Raw genomic sequence first — 20242 nt, forward strand, 5'->3', positions numbered from 1 at the left:
ATGAATCCAGATCCAAAACCAAAACATGGGGTGAGAACACATATCTAGTCCACACGTAACTTTACATATATTCTCCTTCTTTACTTATATCCTCCTGATTCTTGGCCAACATTTCTGTGTGACTTGGTCATACAGCCCTCCATGAGCCTCTGCAATCAGTCTGGGCCAGCATCCAATAGGTTGCACCTACCCTTGTGTATTAATGTTTATTTCCCTATAGAATGTAAGTTTGCAAGCAGGGCCCTCCTACATCTATGTCTGTCTGTTATTACCCAGTTTTGTTCTACTACTGTTTGCTCCCAATTAAAGTGCAACAGAATATGCTGGCACAATATAAGTAATGGTAAATAAATGCCCTACACTGGTTCCACAGTCTTAGCTATTACATACAAAGGGGATGCTACGTTGTGAAACTAGGCAGGTATCTGCAGCATATAGTAATACCACAAATTACAGATAATGTCAATTGTTTCCCTACAATTGTCAGTATGTACGCAAATAAAGAGGGAATAAAATCACCTATTTAGAATCTGTTGCCACAAACAGTTATTTATGTATTAATTTACCTTTAGTTACTATATTATATTTAGGGACGGGGTGCATAATGCATCGCATTCGGAATGCAATGCATCCCTCCACCCTTCACATGTATGCCGGCATTAGCAACGCCTGTATGCATGAAAAACACTGCAACACCTCTCAGTATGAGCGGCCCTTTGAGATGGAGGGACTTCCAGTCTATGACCCAGAAGCTGGGAGGGATCCGATTTGACCCTCTCACAGCACTCTCCCGAAAAAAGCCCATAGGCTTCTATAGGGTAACACCAATCACAGATGGCGTTAACCACCGTAAATAAAAAATAGAAATATTTGTTAACCACTAAAATAAAGCCATGTTAACATGAGAATTATAGCATACATTAAAATATTGAGTACATAAAATCAACAACAAAACCAATAATACACAGTATTGCATGGTTACATATAAAACTAATTTAAGTGACTAGCAACATTTTTACATTTATATGTTACTGTGCAATACTGTGTATTATTGGTTTTGTTGTTGTTTTTATGTACTCAATATTCTTTATTGCTATATATTGTAATGTATGATATAATTCTCATGTTAACATGGGTTTATTTTAGTGGTTAATTAATATTTCTATTTTTTATTTACATTTACACCTTTTTTATACTATAATTAATATCTATTCACATTGTTTGAGAATGTATAGGTAGTACATACTATCAATTCCTTTTTGCAGAGTTTTATCTTCAAAATGCGAAAATATCTGGATGAGATTTTAAATCATAGAGTTTTTTAAGTCTGAAAAACCTGCTCTGTTGCTCTGTTGCTTTGTTCTTGGACATTTGATGAGTTTAAAAAGTGTGAGAAAACTCTGACATTTTCTAAACTCTCACCCTATTACATTTGGCCCATCATATTAAGCAAAGATGCAGAATACCAATTACTGTACCAGGGTGTCAGCACTGGACAGCGGTATGATAGAATTACCTGGGTTTCAGCACTGGGCAGCGGTATGATAGAATTACCTGGGCTTCAGCACTGGACAGCGGTATGATAGAATTACCTGGGTTTCAGCACTGGGCAGCGGTATGATAGAATTACCTGGGTTTCAGCACTGGGCATCGGTATGATAGAATTACCTGGGTTTCAGCACTGGACAGCGGTATGATAGAATTACCTGGGTTTCAGCACTGGACAGCGGTATGATAGAATTACCTGGGTTTCAGCACTGGACAGCGGTATGATAGAATTACCTGGGTTTCAGCACTGGACAGCGATGTGATAGAATTCGGCCTCCTCAGAAGCTAGGGGAGGATTCCTGGATCACAGCTCACATAAGCCAGGCTTTTAAAGGCAATTCAACACATTGTGGGCTGAATTGTATGTAATGTTATTTAGACAATATAACTACTGATAATGTAATTATTTCAGAGCTGTATGCAGTCAGTGCAGATCCTGGACATTTAATTTGTGTAATTTGCAGCATCTGTGTGCTATTTATCCATCTATAATTCTCTAATGTCTTCCATGAAATGAGCTGTTTGTACAAACTCGCTTGAGACAATTTACTTACTGTTCAGCAATAAACCATCTTCAGGCTCCACTGGGACAATGAATTCATATTTGTTTTTTTCTCTTTTCATCATTATCAGAATGGTGTATATTTAAAATATAATATCTGACACCTGATTAAGCTGTGCATCCTCATTTTACTATATAATCATAACATAAGCAAAATATATATATTTTTAACCACCTCTACCCCAACTGTTACCTGTCCCCAGCACTGTCACAACTGGTACCTGCCCTCACCTCCCAAAATATGTGATAGGATCCAGAAACTGTGGAGCAGGACCCCAATTTTTAAAGTGAGAGGTTCCTGGGACCCACAATTTTTTCTGCTCAGCGCAATCACTGAAAAGGCAAAATACTTAAGGACAGAGCATAGGGAAATGTAAATTTTTTTGTTAAATTACCTGTGTTCAGATGTTCAATGGTCGTTCATCTGTTTGTATAACTGTTAGAGATGTGTAGTTCTAAATCATCATCATGTTTTGATTTTGGCAAAACCACCTCACGTGTTTTCAATTGGTTTCGGTTTTGGATTTCTTTAAAAATTGATGAAAACAAATTAACTCATGTAACTTGGACCTGTTTTGTTACTATAGTATTATTAACATCAATAACAAAATTTCCATTAATTTCCAGACAATTTTGTCCACCTCGAAGCAACTAAAATCAGGAGGGAGTGACAGGGGAATTTCTAGAGAGAAGGGGTCCAGTGCAGTCTCCGACACAGGCCCCCTTCTCTCCATCTGGCGGCCGGCTGCGCACTGAGTGGTGTGCTGCCAGCGCCGCACTTATAGACTCTGGGCACTAGAGTGTGCTCAGAGATTATAGCGCATACACAGGTCACTGGGAAAATGGGTGCAGCGGACATTTTCCCTGTACTGCGCATACACAAACGATGGGAAAATGGCCATGGTAGTAATTTTCCTGCCGTGGGACTCCGGAGAGGTAAGTTTTATGGGTACAGAGTGTGCAGTGTGGGCCCCCCCTGGACCCAGGGGCCAGTGTGCACCATACACACTGCACCCATTATAAATACACCCCTGGGGAGGGACTTAAATCCAAAATACACAAGATCCGGTTTTTAGATCATAGCTTTGAACTTGCAAGAAGACCTGAGTTGGGACTCGATTCTATTCACAACCCCAAAGTGATCCAGGACTCGGTTCACTCATAACCCCGAAGTTCAGGTGTGTTCAGTCATCAGCAAAACCGACCCACTTATCTCTAGTAGCTGTTCACTTTATACAATATTTTGATTTAAACGCTTTGTGTATTTAAATGTTACCCCTCTCACCACAGCTGCCCCCCTAAACTGAATGTAAAATATGTATGCCTGATTAAGATATAGGCTACATTTGAGCCAAATTGGTCAGCTGATCAAAGGAGATAAACTGCACAGTGTTAGACTATGTAAATGCCAGGCATGTATGATAATGACATATTCACAGGAAGAGGAGGAGGATGAGGGCACTATCATACTTACACTCTTGGAGCCCCCAGCCCTGAGCCAACTGACTCACAGCAGGCACCCACACAGGCCATGTCTCAACCACCATCCATTGTGAAGGATTTGGCACTGTCCCTCCACAGCTTCTGGCAACACCATTTGGCATTCATGGATCATCAAATCCATCAAATGGATGCTATGACCCATCTGTTGTGGAAGCTGAATTGTGCCACTGCAGTAGCCCAGGGTACCCATACCTGGATGGCCACTGAGATGAACCTCCAGATGTGCGAGTTGACACAGGCCATTCATGAGCAAACGCAGGCCATCTGTGAACAATCACAGGCATTTATCAGCCTGCAAAGGGAGCTGGTGGCCCAAAGTGCCATGGGGAATGCTCCCTTCACATCAACTGGGAGCTCCCAAGTCTCCAGCCCCCCAAACTGTGTCACCTGTGACTCCCCCTAGACATAGTGCCTGTACACAGGAAGTTTGCATTTCTTGCACCATATTACATTGTATGAGTTCTAAAAATGTGCAAGTTTAGCTCTAACTTCGCAAATTTTCAGAACTCCACCATTTTAGTAATTACATTTGGCCTCTAGCATCTACAGCAGGGGTCTTCAAACTTGGCCCTCCAGCTGCTGTGGAACTACACATCCCACCATGCACTGCCACCTTTTTGGTATAATAGCATGCTAAAACTATGTGCAGTGCATGCTGGGATGTGTAGTTCCACAGCATCTGGAGGGCCAAGTTTGAAGACCCCTGATCTACAGTATATGCCATACGGCATGAGATGCCCAATGCACCTGTGCTGCTTTCCCCCAATGGTGGTGACACACCTCAATTTTGGGAAATGGAGGCCTTCACCACTTCCTCTCCACCCACAAACAGCAGCAGACTGTCAATCACTGACAGTCTGCTGTCGCTCTGCATCTGAGCAGATTCCCAACCATCAGGAATCTGCATTTAGCAGCACATATGTGCACTGCCGAGTAAGACCCATAGTACACCAGAGATGCCGGGCTGGGACTTTAACTGTGCAGGAATTAGTATTAAATTTAATTAGTATCAAACACGTACAAAGTCACAGATGAAGCACAATGGAAGAAATGCAGCCGCTGTATACAGATTCGCACACATTCGCACACAGATGCACAACTGTCACACATCAAATTATTCAGTGTAATCTATCAGCAAGATAACAAGAGAATCTAACAAGAGAGAACTTTGTACTACCGTCATTAGAAAGAGGACTTGTTTTGTTTCGATTTACCTTTTCTGTAATAAATAAAAAAAACTAAATGGATCCTTGACAAAGTGTCCATGCATGAAAACTGTTGCAACTGTGTATGACAACAACTCTAACCCCATGTTGATGTGGAATACCACCTCTGCATGTGGAAAGCAAAACCAGCTCATCGACACCTTTTGTCCTCCACAAAGCAGCCAATGGAGGAATGCTTAGGGACATATTATTATTATCATCATTTATTTATATGGTGCCACAAGTGTTCCGCAATGCTTTACAAAGTACATAAACAAATAGATGACCAGTGACTTACAGTACAGTACAGTACAATGCAATGCAGGACAAGGACATGGATAATATACATTGATACATTAGCGACCATAACACCCACATAAACAGCAGAGCATAAGCAACCAAGTGTTAGGTGCCCTAGAGGGGAGTAAGAAGTAGATGAAATTAAAGTGGGGAGAAGCACAAGAGGGTAGGGGGCCCTGCTTGTAAGAGCTTACATTCTAAAAGGTATGGGCAGAAAACAGGTGTGACACAGATGGGGTAGATGGGAAAGAAGGAACATATAGCAGCAAGTTAGGATGAGAGCTGGAAGGCTTTAATGAAGTAGTGGGTCTTAAGAGTCCATTTGAATGCTTGTAGAGAGGTGGAGAGTCTGATGGGAAGAGGGAGAGAGTTCCAAAGGAGGGGAACAGCATGGGCAAAATCTTGGAGGCGGGAGTGGGAGGAAGTAATCAGTTGGCATGAAAGATGGCATGCATTAGTTGAGCAAAGAGAGCAGACAGAAAAGTGAAGGGAGATGAGATCAGAGATTTAAATGGGAGAAGATTGGGTGAGGGCTTTGAAAGCGAGTGTGAGAACCTTGAATTGGGTTTGGAAAGGGAAGGGGAGCCAGTGGAGGGCTTGTAGGAGAGGAGAGGCAGATGTAGAGCTTTTGGAGAGGAATGTGAGCTGAGCAGCAGCATTGAGGACGGACTGGAGAGGAGAAAGATGGGATTTTGGGAGGCCAGATAGGAGGAGGTTACAGTAGTCCAGTCTGGAAAGGACCAGCGAGTACAGTAGGGTTTTAGTTGCATCCTGGGTGAGGTAGAGTCTGATTTTGGAAATATTTTTGAGATGGAAATGACAGGACTGCAAGAGTTCTGGATATGTGGTTTGAATAATAAGGATTAGTCCAGGATAACTCCAAGACAGTGCACTATGGGGCTAGATGAGATAGTTGTGCCATCAATTGATAAAGATATAGTGAGAATTGAGGTTATGTACGAAGGTGGGAAGACGATCAGCTCAGTCTTAGACATGTTAAGTTTAATAAATCGCTGGGATATCCAGAAAGAGATTGCAGAGAGACAGTTGGAGTTACGGGTGAGGAGAGAGGGAGTGAGATCAGGGGTGGAAAGGTAAATTTGAGCATCATCAGCATAGAGATTATAATGGAGGTCAAAAGAGCTAGAAAGGACGTTTAGTGGGAGTATAGGAAAGGTCCATGAACAGAACCTTGGGGAACACCTACTGTAAGAGGCTGTGGAGGGGAAGAGGAGTCATGAGAGGAAAGAGAGAAGGATTGGTCAGACAGGTAGGACAGCCGAGAGAAGGCAGTATAATGTAGACCAAGGGAGTGAAGGATTTGCTGCAAAAGAGGGAGGTCCTCAGTGTCAAAAGCAGCAGAGGGGTCAAGGAGAATGAGCAGATAGTAATGGCCATTGGATTTGGCAGCAAGGAGGACATTGCTAACTTTCGTGAGGACAGTTCAGTGGAGTGGAGAGAATGGAAGCCAGACTGAAAAGGGTCAAACGATGGAGTGAGAAGAAATAAAAAAGGTAAAGCAGTTGTAAACAATATGCTCAAGGAGTTTGGAGGCAAAAGGGAGGAGAGAGATGGGTCGGTAGTTAGAGAGAATGTTAGGATCAAGAGTAGATTTTTTTTTTAAATGGGGGAGACAAGGGCATGCTTGAATATAGAAGGGGCAGTGCCAGATGAGAGGGAGAGATTAAGGAGATGGGCAAGATGGGAGCAGGCAGAAGGTGAGAGGTAGTGGAGGAGACATGAGGGGATAGGGTCAAGGGGGGAGGTGGAAGGAGGCGAGTGCCAGATGAGGGCCATGACTTCCTTTCCAGATATAGGGGAGAAGGATGTCAGAGTCAGTAAAATGGATTGGGAGGGGTGATCTGGGAAAGGAGGAGGTGGAGAGCTGGGCGACTGGTGGGATATGATGTCCTCACGTATGGAGCCAATTTTAGATGTACAGTAGGTAGATGTAAAGTCAAGGGCAGAGAGCAAGGAGGGGAGGCAAGGAGGGGGTGGGCAGAGGAGGAACTTGAAGGTGGTGAAGAGACGATGGGGATTTGAGGACTGGGAGAAGATGAGGTTCTTGAAATATGACTGTTTAGAGAGGGAAAAGGCAGCACTGTAGGATGAGAGCATAAATTTTAAATAGAGAAAATCTGCCTTAGAGTGTGATCGTCTCCACTATTGCTCGGTGGTTCGTGAACACTTTTGCAGGTATCTGGTGCATTTGGAATGCCAAGGTTGAGGTGTGGATCTGCGAGGTGAGCAGTGATCATCGGAGCAACAGAGTCAAGAGCAGAAGTAAGGGAGGCATTGTACACATATGAATGTAAGCACTGGCCTCTGGGCCTTGAACATTTCACAATATTCTGGACTTCTGTTTTTGTGATTTCTCCATGTTCCAACTTTTTCCCCAGCTGAGCTATATAACATTTATTTTTATATGTTTCTTTGCATGTTGTAGAATGCATTTTAATTTTAACAGAAGGATTTGACTTTATATTATTCCTCTGCTTTGTGTGATTGGGGCAATATAGGCTGAGATGTTGCATTTCACCTTTAGAGGTCACATTTCACAGAAAATACTTTTTATATACCAACTACTGTATTCAAGAAATAAGAAAGTAAGGGCATTACATTGCCAGGTGTTTTACCTATCTTGTATGTTTGAATAATGGTTTTTGGTTGTGTGGTAGCACTAGGGCATTACATGGGCCGCTGGTTTGTAGATAAGCTCCAGGAGGGTTTTTTCTCACATAATTCTACAGTATTTCCTCAAACACTACTAACTTTTTGAACCATAAATTATCTGGTTTCATAACAACTGATCACAGAAGACATTGTATAAGACATTATCTATGCACTAAGCCTTGGAGAGAGATAATATGGATGGAGAAAAAGCACCAACCAATGAACTCCTAACTGTCATTTTTCAAACACAGCCTGTAAAGTGACAGTTAGGAGTTGATTGGTTGGTACTTTATCTTAGTCCAATTAGTCGCTCTCCAAGGCTTAGTACATAGACCCCTTAATATTTTGTCTTACATTTCACAACAGAGGAAACTTTTAAAACACTAGAGGTAGAAAAGGTGCATAGTCTCCCTTAACCTCTGCTAAATGGTTTTAGCTCATGTCCGACTGGTAGTTTTCTACCTAAATCCAGATCTGTATCCTATAGCAAAAAGAGGATGATAAACTGAATAGGTATAATGAGAAAATATTGAGAATAATATTTCTAAGACCTCAATTATATCTAAATTATAATTACATTATTTGATAACCCAGAGGCTGCTACTGCCAAACACAATATAATGATCAAGAAACACAAAGAGAGAGGTTGTTCTCAACGCAGTGCACAAAAAGTAGGCAAATGTAAATGTAAAACTTAACTTTTAATAATATTCTGATGAACAAAAAAGCAGCAAAATAATGAAAAATAATTCCTAAGAATTATATAAACCAACAGTACAGTTATATTGTAAATACATATACAAAAGCAAATGTAAGTCGGCGAGTCTCCCTTGATCTCCAACTGATAGTCCTTTATATTAAATTAAAAATTATATAGGAATTTGTGAAATAATAATATTCCTAATAAAGAATAGACTGATATTGCTATTTTATATTGTGTTAATTTTCATGTAAAAGACGGTGAAATAGAGCATTATGGGATCTTCTTGTTATAGGCTGAGAGTGTATTAGAATTGACTCGTATAGTTTACATTTAACAGCGTAAACTAAAAATATATTTTATAAATAAAAAAATTATATAAAAAGTTAACTATAATAGAAAAATAATTATTATAGTGTATCATAATAATTTAGATAATATTACTATAAACACCAAGCTTATGCTTACAAGTACCTAAAACCATATATTCAGTACATAAACACATTTACTTTACATTTGTATTATACATGCTGTGACACAGTTAGGTTAGGGGGTCCCTCTCCTGGGTAGAGGGCTCCTTCCTTACACACACACACAGCAGCAGGGAAGCAGCACACCAGTCTGGATGCAAGTACAAGCTGGTCGGCGCCAGTCTTTATTGTACAATGACAGAAATATAAAGAAAACATAAATATAAATCCTAGCCCTGTCGGGGCACTAACTTCACAGGTAGTTCCCTCACTACCAGAACCTGGCAGGGGCTAATGCCCTTGCCAGCAACAAAGCACAGCACAGTACTCACAAATAGGGTTTTCAAGTGTCTCTGAGCAAACTCCCTGCCTGCTCTCCCAGGTGAGACACTCAGCCCTAAACACACTAGGCTTATATTGGCCACTCTCAGGTGGAAAACTAACAAGCCTGTTACCAGGCTGCGAGAACCAAAACCTGGAGTGGCCGTGGGTGGAGCCCTCCCTCTCCTCTCACCCACAACCCCCAGGTCACAAACCGGCTTTTCAAAAAGCCGAAACTCCAGCCTGCTACACTGCAGACTTTCTCCTGGGGGTTTAAAACACAAAAGACAGGAATCTGGGACAAATGTACCTGCCACAGACCACTATACCAGTGATCCTATCACATATCCCCCCCCTTTGTTTCGACCTGTGGGGCGGAACAACTGAAGCCCCCAAACAATGAACGCGTGACAACGCATCAGCATTGGCCAGCTGGCTTCCTGGCCTGTGTTCCACTGCAAATTTAAAAGTTTGTAACGCCAAGAACCATCTTGTAATTCTCGCATTACTGTCCTTATTTTCAGACATCCACTTCAGAGGGGCATGGTCAGTGATCAATTTGAACTTTCTTCTGACCAAGTAGTACCTGAGAGCCTCTAACGCCCACTTTATGGCCAACGCCTCCTTCTCCACTGTGGCATAGTTTCTCTCATGTACATTCAACTTTCTGCTAAGATAGAAAATAGGGTGTTCCTCACCCTCCTTGTTCTGGGACAGGACTGCTCCTATACCTACTTCTGATGCATCAGTTTGTACTATGAATTCCCTTTCAAAATTAGGAGTCATCAGGACTGGTTGGGAACACAACGCTACTTTCAACTCCTGAAAAGCTTTCTCTGCCTCAGGACTCCATTCTACCATGACTTTTTGTTTGCCTTTGGTCAGGTCAGTCAGTGGGACTGCCATGGTGGCAAAGTTGGGTATAAACCTCCTGTAGTACCCCGTAATTCCCAAGAAGGCTCTCACCTGCTTCTTATTCAGAGGCCGTGGCCAGTTTTGTGTGGCATCAACTTTATTGAGCTGAGGCTTTATCAGGCCTCAGCTGATGCCAATGGTGTATCCCAGATATTTTACTTTCTCCATGCCTAGATAACACTTTTTTGGGTTGGCTGTCAAACCTGCCTTATAGATGGAGTCCAACACTGCTTGTACCCTGGGTAAGAGAGACTGCCAATCAGGACTATGAACGACCACGTCATCCAGATAAGCAGCCGCATACCATCTATGGGGCCTTAGAATCCTGTCCTTTGGAAGGTAGCAGGTGCCCCATGTAGCCCGAAGGGCAACATCTTGTACTGAAACAAGCCCTCTGGCACTGAAAAAGCTGTCTTTTGTTTGGCGCTCTCGGTTAACGGTACTTGCCAATACCCTTTGGTTAGGTCAAGAGTGGTTAAATACCTTGCCGTCCCTAGTCCCTCAATCAGTTCATCCACTCTTGGCATCAGGTAGGCATCGAATTTTGAAACACTGTTCAACTTTCGGAAGTCATTGCAGAAACGCACACTCCCGTCGGGCTTTGGAATCAACACAATGGGACTTTGCCATTCACTATGTGATTCTTCAATAACCCCTAACTCTAGCATATTTTTAATTTCTTTCAACACCGATTCTCTTTGTGCTTCTGGTAACCTATAGGGCTTTAGATTAACTTTAACCCCTGGGTCAGTGATGATGTCATGTTTAATGACCGAGGTTTCCCAGGTACGTCAGAGAACAGCACCCTATTTCTAATCAGAAACTCCTTGACCTCTTGTTGTTGAATTGCCGACAGGGTTTTTGCCACTGTCACTTTGGGAACTAAGGGCCCTGGACTTACTGGAGGGGCTCGGACGGCCGACAGTACCGTTCTTTCTTTCCAGGGCTTTAACAGATTTATATGGTATATCTGTTCCGGCATTCTTTTCCCCGGCTGGTAAACTTTGTAATTGACCTGCCCCACTCTTTCTAAGATTTCAAAGGGCCCTTGCCATTTAGCCAAAAGTTTATTTTCCACAGTGGGAACCAATACTAACACTCTGTCCCCAGGAGCAAAGCTGCGTAACCGAGCATTGCGGTTGTATACCCTCTGCTGTGCCTGTTGAGCCTGCTCCAGGTGCTCTCTCACTATCGGCACTACCGCAGCAATTCTCTCCTGCATTTGAGAAACATACTCAATCACCGTTTTGTAAGGACTAGACTGCCCCTCCCATGTGTCTTTGGCAATGTCTAGTAACCCCCTTGGGTGTCTCCCATACAACAAGTCAAAGGGTGAAAACCTGGTGGAGGACTGGGGAACTTCTCTTATGGCCAACAATAAATACGGCAATAAGTAGTCCCAATCCCTACCATCCTTGTCAACCAGTTTCCTAAGCATGTGTTTTAACGTCTTGTTAAACCTCTCGACCATCCCATCGGTTTGGGGGTGATAAACCGAAGTTCTTAACTGTTCGATTTTGAACAGGCGGCATAACTCTTTCATGACTTTGGACATAAACGGTGTACCCTGGTCAGTTAGTATCTCCTTAGGTATACCCAGCCTGCTAAAGACATGAACTAGCTCTCTGGCAATGGTCTTGGTTGACGTATTGCACAACGGGATCGCTTCCGGGTACCTGGTAGCGTAATCCATTATGACCAGAATATACTGGTGTCCCCTGGCAGACTTTATTAAGGGTCCAACCAAATCCATCGCTATTCTTTCAAACGGCACCTCTATGATAGGCAATGGAACTAGTGGACCCTTAAAATGTGGCCTGGGAGCATGATACTGACACTCAGGGCAGGATGCGCAAAAGTCAGATACCTCTTTATGAAGCCCGGGCCAGAAAAACCTCTGCATTATTCGCTCAGTGGTTTTCTCTACCCCTAGATGGCCTGCCGTTATATGACCATGGGCCAGATCCAACACTGTTCTTCTGTAGGCTTTGGGAACTATTAGTTGTTCCACAACATCTTCCCCCTTCTTAGTCACCTGATATAACAAATCCTGACACATTGCCATGTGGGGATAGGACAAAGGACTATCAGGGTCTACGGGTTTACCATCAACTACTTTTACATTCTCCCTGGCTTTTACCAAAGTAGGGTCATTCAACTGCTCCACGGCAAAGACCTCTCTTCTGACCTCTAAATCAGGCAGACGATCACCTGGCCCAACAACACTTCCCACCTCAATGGGAGGCACATCAGTTGGCTCCGCATTCTCTAGTTCGCCAATCATAGTAGAAAAAGGGAATAACTCTGACTCAGAAGAAACTCCCTCCTCCACTACATCGACAACCTTCTCAAATGGATTGGGGTTGTTCACCTCTGGAACAAAACGGCTTTCCCACAACTTCCAGAAGTGAGCAAAGTCTCTCCCCAATATTGCATTGTACATCAGACCATGTACCAAACCTACAGAAACTATAGCAGAACCACATGGTGTCTCGATGTTCACCTCGGCAGTAACATAATATCGAGTATCCCCATGTATGCAGGTCACACCAACAGTTTTCCCCTCACGCCGCAAGGGGTTCACCAGCTCAGCTTTTATAAGTGTCACCAAGCTACCAGAGTCTAACAGTGCCTCTACTCGGTTGCCATCTACAGTGAGTACACACATGTGCTTATCAGTCACAGCCTGCCGGTCAGCCGTACAGGCTATCTGTGCAAAGAAAGACCCCCTGCGGTAGACATGAGCAGTATCACATTGCATAGGTTCAGTTGTAAGTGCACAATTAGCGGCAATATGGCCGAAGCCACCACATCGGAAACACTGAGTCATATTAATGTCTAGTCGTTTACGGGGCAAGAACCTTCCCGGCCTGGCAGGCCTGTCTCCAGGTTCTACACCCTCAGTCTTAGGTACATTCCACCGCCCAGCACCCTTCTCCCCTGGAACAGTCTTACCAGTGTCTGTGGGAGTTCGCCGGTGCACCATCGGGGCTCGGTGGGGCATACTCATCAGCTCCTCAGCCGCCATGTACCTCTCCACCAGCTCGACCAACTGGTCCGCGGACTTAGGGTCTGCATGGCTCACCCACTTGCGCAGAGTCACAGGTAATGATCGCAGGTACCGGTCCAACACGACCCTTTCCACGATCTGTGGTCCTGTCAGCGTCTCGGGCTGTAGCCATTTTGAGGACAGATGGACGAGGTCATGCATCTGTGAACGTGGAGGCTTGTCCTTATGGAACTCCCAGCGGTGGACCCGTTGGGCACGAACAATGGTGGTGACTCCCAAGCGAGTTAGGATCTCCTGTTTTAGTTTTTTATAGTCCTTGGCATCAGCCAGGCATAAGTCGAAATATGCTTTTTGTGGCTCCCCAGACAAAAAAGGTGCCACCAGACTTGCCCACTGCTCCTTGGGCCAACTCTCCCTCTCAGCCGTTCTTTCAAATGCAGCGAGATAGGCCTCCACATCATCGCCCGAAGTCATCTTTTGGAGGAAGTGACTGGCTCGTACGGAGTGAGTGGTGGTGGGAGGACCAGTATTAACATCTCTGGGCCGGGCGACCAGGTGCTGTACCACCTCTCTTATGGCCTGGCTGTTTTCCGCTAAGGCCTGGTGGGTTTCCTCAATGGCGACCTGTTGAAGTCTGTTAGTCTCCTGCTGAAGTTTGTTTGTCTCCTGCTGAGCTGCTGTAGCTTGAAGCAAGGCCTTAATAATGTCCTCCATTTTGTCCTGGGGTGTAGGTTGGAAGCTGAACCTTGCCTCTCTGAGCATTGGCTGACGCCTCCTCTATGGGACTCCAAAGACACAGTGTTATTTCCACACTCACAAATTGGGTGTCTGTCCCTTTAATTTTTAAACAGAAAGTTTTCCTCTCGCTGCAACTTCAGTGTGTGTGGGTGCCCGCATTCTCCATCATATTGTGACACAGTTAGGTTAGGGGGTCCCTCTCCTGGGTAGAGGGCTCCTTCCTTACACACACACACAGCAGCAGGGAAGCAGCACACCAGTCTGGATGCAAGTACAAGCTGGTCGGCGCCAGTCTTTATTGTGCAATGTCAGAAATATAAAGAAAACATAAATATAAATCCTAGCCCTGTCGGGGCACTAACTTCACAGGTAGTTCCCTCACTACCAGAACCTGGCAAGGCCTAATGCCCTCGCCAGCAACAAAGCACAGCACAGTACTCACAAATAGGGTTTTCAAGTGTCTCTGAGCAAACTCCATGCCTGCTCTCCCAGGTGAGACACTCAGCCCTAAACACACTAGGCTTATATTGGCCACTCTCAGGTGGAAAACTAACAAGCCTGTTACCAGGCTGCGAGAACCAAAACCTGGAGTGGCCGTGGGTGGAGCCCTCCCTCTCCTCTCACCCACAACCCCCAGGTCCCAAACCGGATTTTCAAAAAGCCGAAACTCTAGCCTGCTATACTGCAGGCTTTCTCCTGGGGGTTTAAAACACAAAAGACAGGAATCTGGGACAAATGTACCTGCCACAGACCACTTTACCAGTGATCCTATCACAACGCATACATACTGTATACATATTAGGCCTGATTCTGCAAGGATCGCAACTGTGATCATAGCTGCGATTACGCATGCAGTCTCACTGCGATAATCAGGCCCACCAAGAGCCGCGATGGGTAACATGGGGCATGGCCTCATCGTGGGAGGCATGGTCATGCCCCCTTCGAGAGAAAAAAAAGTTTTGCAGCGGCACTGTGCGCTGGAGGGGGGGGCGCTTTGAGCCCCCTCAGCCCAGCGCAAAGCTAGGGGGGGGTGTAATCAGTGTGATCACTCACCCCCACAGGCATAGGGGACTGCTGTGGCTGCTGCTCAGCAGCCACGAGCAGTCTCCCACTGCAGATCAGCACACACTGTATGCTGGGCTGCTGTGAGGGAGGGAGGGTGGCGCCGAGCCCCTCAGGATTCCCAGGTAATTTGTACCTGCCCCCCCTCCTCTTGGTGCCCCTGGCGATGATATTCTAATCCATTGTGATTGCTATGCCATCGTAGCTCAACATAAGGATGCCCACTTTACCTTACACACATCCATAATACAGCAACACTGCGATACCATCAGTAACAGTGAGTACCATCGCAGCCTCATGCTCACTTGCACAAGCTCTGACCTTACTCAGGAATTGTTAACCTTTGACAATTTGGCAGATTCAGATACATCAGAATGAGATATTGCTAAAAATGTGTAGTACGTGCTCCCATTTGGTTGTCAGCCTCATTGTCTGCTCTTATGTGCAGCATGCAAGCATCGTCTGCAACATCGCTGGGAACACACATTGTTTAGTGTGTACCCAGCTTAATAGCATTCACTTACTCAATATATATTTAGGGACTTTGGGCCTGATTCAGACCGCTTGCTAAGATGCATACTCTCACTGTTGCCGATGGTATGCAGTGTGTATGCTGTGTGCGCATGCGCATACCTTAGCGAAAGTTCACAATGCATTCGCTCGCTGCACATAGACAGCCCAGCAGAGTGAGTGATAGGAGAAGCCGTTTGTAGGTGGTAACAGGGACTGGCCGTTATAAACGGGGGAGTGGAGGTGCAAACGCAGGCGTGCCTGAGCATCTCAACGGCGTTTTAGAGGTGTGTGTATAATTATAAGACAGCGTAATGCCGGCACCTCCACTGGAACCTGCCACACAACAAGAAGCCTTCTAACAAGAAGATCCCATATTGCTGTATTTCACCATCTTTTAAAGATGAACACAATATAAAAGAGTGATACAAGTCTATTCTTTATAAGGACTATAAAAATATAACAAGTTCCTGTATCATTCATCATCCAGGGCAATGGTCACACTAAAATCAACTGTTAATATAAAGGACAATCAGTTGGAGACAAAGGGAGACTCTCGACTTATTTTATATTCACTTGTGTCTAAGGGCCTGATTCAGACCCGTTCGCTAAGCCGCAGACACACACTATGGGTGATTGTCACCCGTCTGCGAATGTGTATGCGGCAAAATACGCATGCGCAAACCAGTCACTGCATCCGGGAATCTTGTTCTCGTAGCACATAGACTGGACGCTACTTTGAGTTACAGATAGTGCCATTTGTGGGTGGTAACAGGGGCTGGTGCTTGTGCATGGGGGAGTGGTGCTGCAAAAGCAGGCGTGTCTGGGCATCAAAGCTGAGTTTTATGGGTGTGCATAATTAGCACGGAAGCGTCATTGTACACGTCACTTGGTTGTATTTCAGCCTGCAGTTATCGCAGTGCTTGCGGTGGGGTATGGTCGACTTCAAGGGCTGCGTGTAGCTCCGATGGCTCTCGATGGTTCTGAGTAATCATACACTTCCTGGTGATGACCTGTGCTAAGAAAGAAAAGTGGGCGTCTTTAGACCGGCGTGCATTCACTCTGCCATCACTCTCTAAGACATAGAGGGCGTCCTTTGACCTGTTAGAATGCAATTTGTTCCCGAGTTCGGTTTTTAAATCTGAGTTCCGAACTGGTGACTCATTTCGCCTCAGTACCAAAAGTGATTCCGAACTTAGACTCGGTAAACAATTCTCTGGAGGAGGTTTTGAAACTTGATAGATTGGATTTGATTGAAAACTCAAGAGGGATATGCCCCAAGAATGGTGATAATTTTAAATTGGCTTTTATTACTAATTTTACATCTCAACATCACTTGGTGAGAAAAGTTTTAAAAAACAACTGGAATTTGTTGAAAAGAGAACCGGCAGATTAGCAGTGAGTTACCCAATGCTCCAGTATGTATTTTTAGGAAAGCCCCTAATTTGAAATCAAAACTGGTCAGTAGTTATTGTGCACCGCCCCCTAAGAAAGTGACGAATTTCACTATAGGTTTCCACAGATGTGGAATATGCGTGGGTTGTAAAAATATTCCTAACACCTTTGGTAATAAAAAAAAAGAAGAGGTAGTAATTAATGGAAAGATATGTACCATTAAAGAGTTTATTACCTGTCATTCCCACAATATCATATATGGAATAGGATGCTCATGGCAAAAATTCTGTATCGGCAGAACTAGCCGACCATTGAAAATACGGATTAGTGAACATGTACAGAATATTCGACGTGGACTTGAAACACACGCACTATCACAACATTTTAAAAAAGTACATGATTGTGATGTATCACAGGTTAGGAATTTTTATGGCCTGAAGATGATAAATAAGGGGATGAGAATTAACAATAGTGCACAGCTACTAGCTAAGCAAGAAATGCATTTTATTTTTGATTTTAAAACTTTATTACCCATTGGTCTTAACAATGACTTTGAATTGAAATGGTTCTTATGAGATCTTTTAGGTGTTTTTATAATTGATGTTTTACTATGTGCGATTTACTTTGTTCTTACCCTTGTCTCATTTATTCATAGATGTCATTATTTATTTATTTAATTCTATGATGGCCACAAGATTGCCCATTCTAATAGGCAGTTGGTGATGCTGGAATGCTTACCCGGATAAACCGGAAGCACATGACCGGCACGTGGAACGCATGAGATCCCGGCACCGGATGTACGTCATTGCCGTGTGCCGGAACACATCATTGACATGTGCCAGAAAGTGGAAGTACATGGAAGTGTACACTTGGCGGGACACACACATGGATCCTTACCTCAGGATGAATTCCTCCAATTATTGAAGGATGAAGGGAATACCCAGCCGACTGCTTCCATTATCAGGATTCTACCACACTAGTAGTCAGTAGTTGGTCTATTTCTGGAATTAGGTCTTACTGGGGATTTAATTGGTTACCATATTAATATGGGGTCATACACTCTCCACCACTATATGCCTTGAGGAAGATACAAATTGTATGTATCGAAACGCGTTGGCGCTGTGGTGATTTGGATTGTATTGGACCCTTCCTGGTAGATGGTTAATGCATTCTGGGGATGCCTGGACTTTTACCCTTTTAGCGACATTTGTCTGCCTTGTTTTACACTGGTAGACCACTCTGCTTGGTAAGAGTCTATCTGTTATTCTTTTTGTTTGTGAAATTTTCTGTATGTTAACTAAACATCATTACACTATTGGAGGTTTGTTTTCATCCCTTATATATGGAATGATTATGGAGTTCTAAAAAGACCTGGTGTGTCATGGATGACTGCAGTTCTTCCTACGGGGACTGCATGAAAATATCTGATTGTCTACTTTACATTGTAGACCATTATTCCCGGTAATTAAGTTTGATTGGAGTTTGCAATTCTCTGTTAAGAGTTTGACTGATTCACACTATGAGGTTGTTTTATGCATTCTTTTGAGGTTCAAACTGTGGAATTGAATGGAAAAGAAGATCCTGTAGATATTGTATCTGTAGAAAAAAACTGAACTGAAATTACTGTTCACACAACTAGGAGCACCTCCTGGATATACTTGGTGATATCTGGAATTTTACATTTAAATAATCATACAGTGTGTGGGGGCCTTATCTCCCCAATTCACTCTGTATCATTTTAAAGATGGGGAACTCTTACCAATCACTTTATTTCTTATCCAATAAATCAGTGTTTTTCCAATGTGGTTCTTAGGACCTAAATGTTCTCATTTTCCAGACCACCTAGGTGGTGCTCAGGTGTATTCATTGCTAACAGTCAAGTTTAAAAAACAGGTGACCTGGAAAACATGAGCTGTCAGGGTTCCTGAGTACCAAGTTTGAGAACTATTGCAATAAACTTTTGGCCTTGAGGTTGAGTGATAGAATGAAGAAAAACTATGAGGTCTACATTATTTTACATGACTCCCCAAATTGACTTTGTTTAAGATCTAGACCTCCATGATGAGTGCACACTTCTTATATGTTTACCAAGAACTTCATCCCTAACTCCATAAATTAATGGATTTATAAATCTGGGAATACACATAAGCAGAAAGAAGTTAATTAAAGGTGTGTAGTAAAAATAGGGTGTCAAATAGTTTTCAATATATCTAGAAGTGAAAGACAACATGCACAACATGAGCTGAAATGCGTGGAGCAAGACAGTTCTTCCAGCCTTAGAAGCAGATTTCCCTGAAGAAATCCTCCGAGCAACCAGCATAACTTTGATGTACGTGAAGGTGATTATCAGTCCAACCGAGGTAAAGCTAATTATGGTGGTTAGTGTTCTTAAGACTACCTGTACCTCATTCACTATTAATACAGGCCAGTTGCAGATGATATTGAATGAAAAGACGCGTTTTTCTACAGAAACGCTAAATGCTAAAAAATCGACGAGCTGCGGAATGATCCCCACTGTCCATATGATTACGATAACAGAATTAGATCTCTGCGTGGTGCACAGTTCAGCGTGTCTTAATGGATGGCAAATGGCCACATAGCGTTCCAAAGACATGACCGCCAAATTGTACGGAGTAATCCTAAATGCACATGTGGAGTAGGTGAGAACTGTGTAGCAAATTGGCAAAGGCATGTACACCAAGTACATAAGAAAGGTAAAGAGAACAAATGAAACAGCTAAATATACCACATCAATAACAAGCATGTGGATAAATAGCATATAGCGAGGGTTCTCCCGGACGTGAGCAATGGTAAAGTAGGCATTCAGTATAACACACATGAAGTACAAGAAGATGCAGAACAGGGAAAGCATCACTACTAAAGCAGCTATCCTTATGGCATGTGTGGTCTTGTTGACTTGTGCTGTCTGGTTGCCACTGAGCTGGGTGGAGTTGGACATATCATAGAGCTGATGTTGCTTGGTGTTCTCTGCTGAAAATAGAAATGGAAACATGGAGGTGAACAAACAGTCTAGAATAAAGTTACATTTTACCTATCTACTTGTGATTTGGACATACTCATTGGACATGTACAAAAGAATTCGGAAATTACAGTTATCTCAGTTCTTCCATGTGCTACACTCTGCTTCCTATCCATGCCAAGCTAAGTGTCAGAAAGCCACCACTACTGATAGCTTTTTACTTTGTTGCTACAATTTTAAAGCTTTATTTAATACACTTATCCCCTTATTACTGTAGGAAAGCAGAAAAATACATGTAAAATTTCCATATAACCTTAAAGGCAAGAAGCAAATTGCAGGCATTATTAAAA

At 43.4% G+C, this 20242-nt stretch overlaps 1 pseudogene; it reads right to left on the reverse strand.

The window, feature by feature from the left end:
* Positions 1 to 18926: 18926 nt before the first annotated feature.
* On the reverse strand, positions 18927 to 19871 carry LOC148507635 (odorant receptor 131-2-like; annotated as a pseudogene).
* Positions 19872 to 20242: the final 371 nt, after the last annotated feature.

Source organism: Taudactylus pleione, unplaced genomic scaffold (genome assembly GCF_031769625.1).
Source record: "Taudactylus pleione unplaced genomic scaffold, aTauple2 ptg000390l, whole genome shotgun sequence".
Lineage (NCBI taxonomy): Eukaryota > Metazoa > Chordata > Amphibia > Anura > Myobatrachidae > Taudactylus > Taudactylus pleione.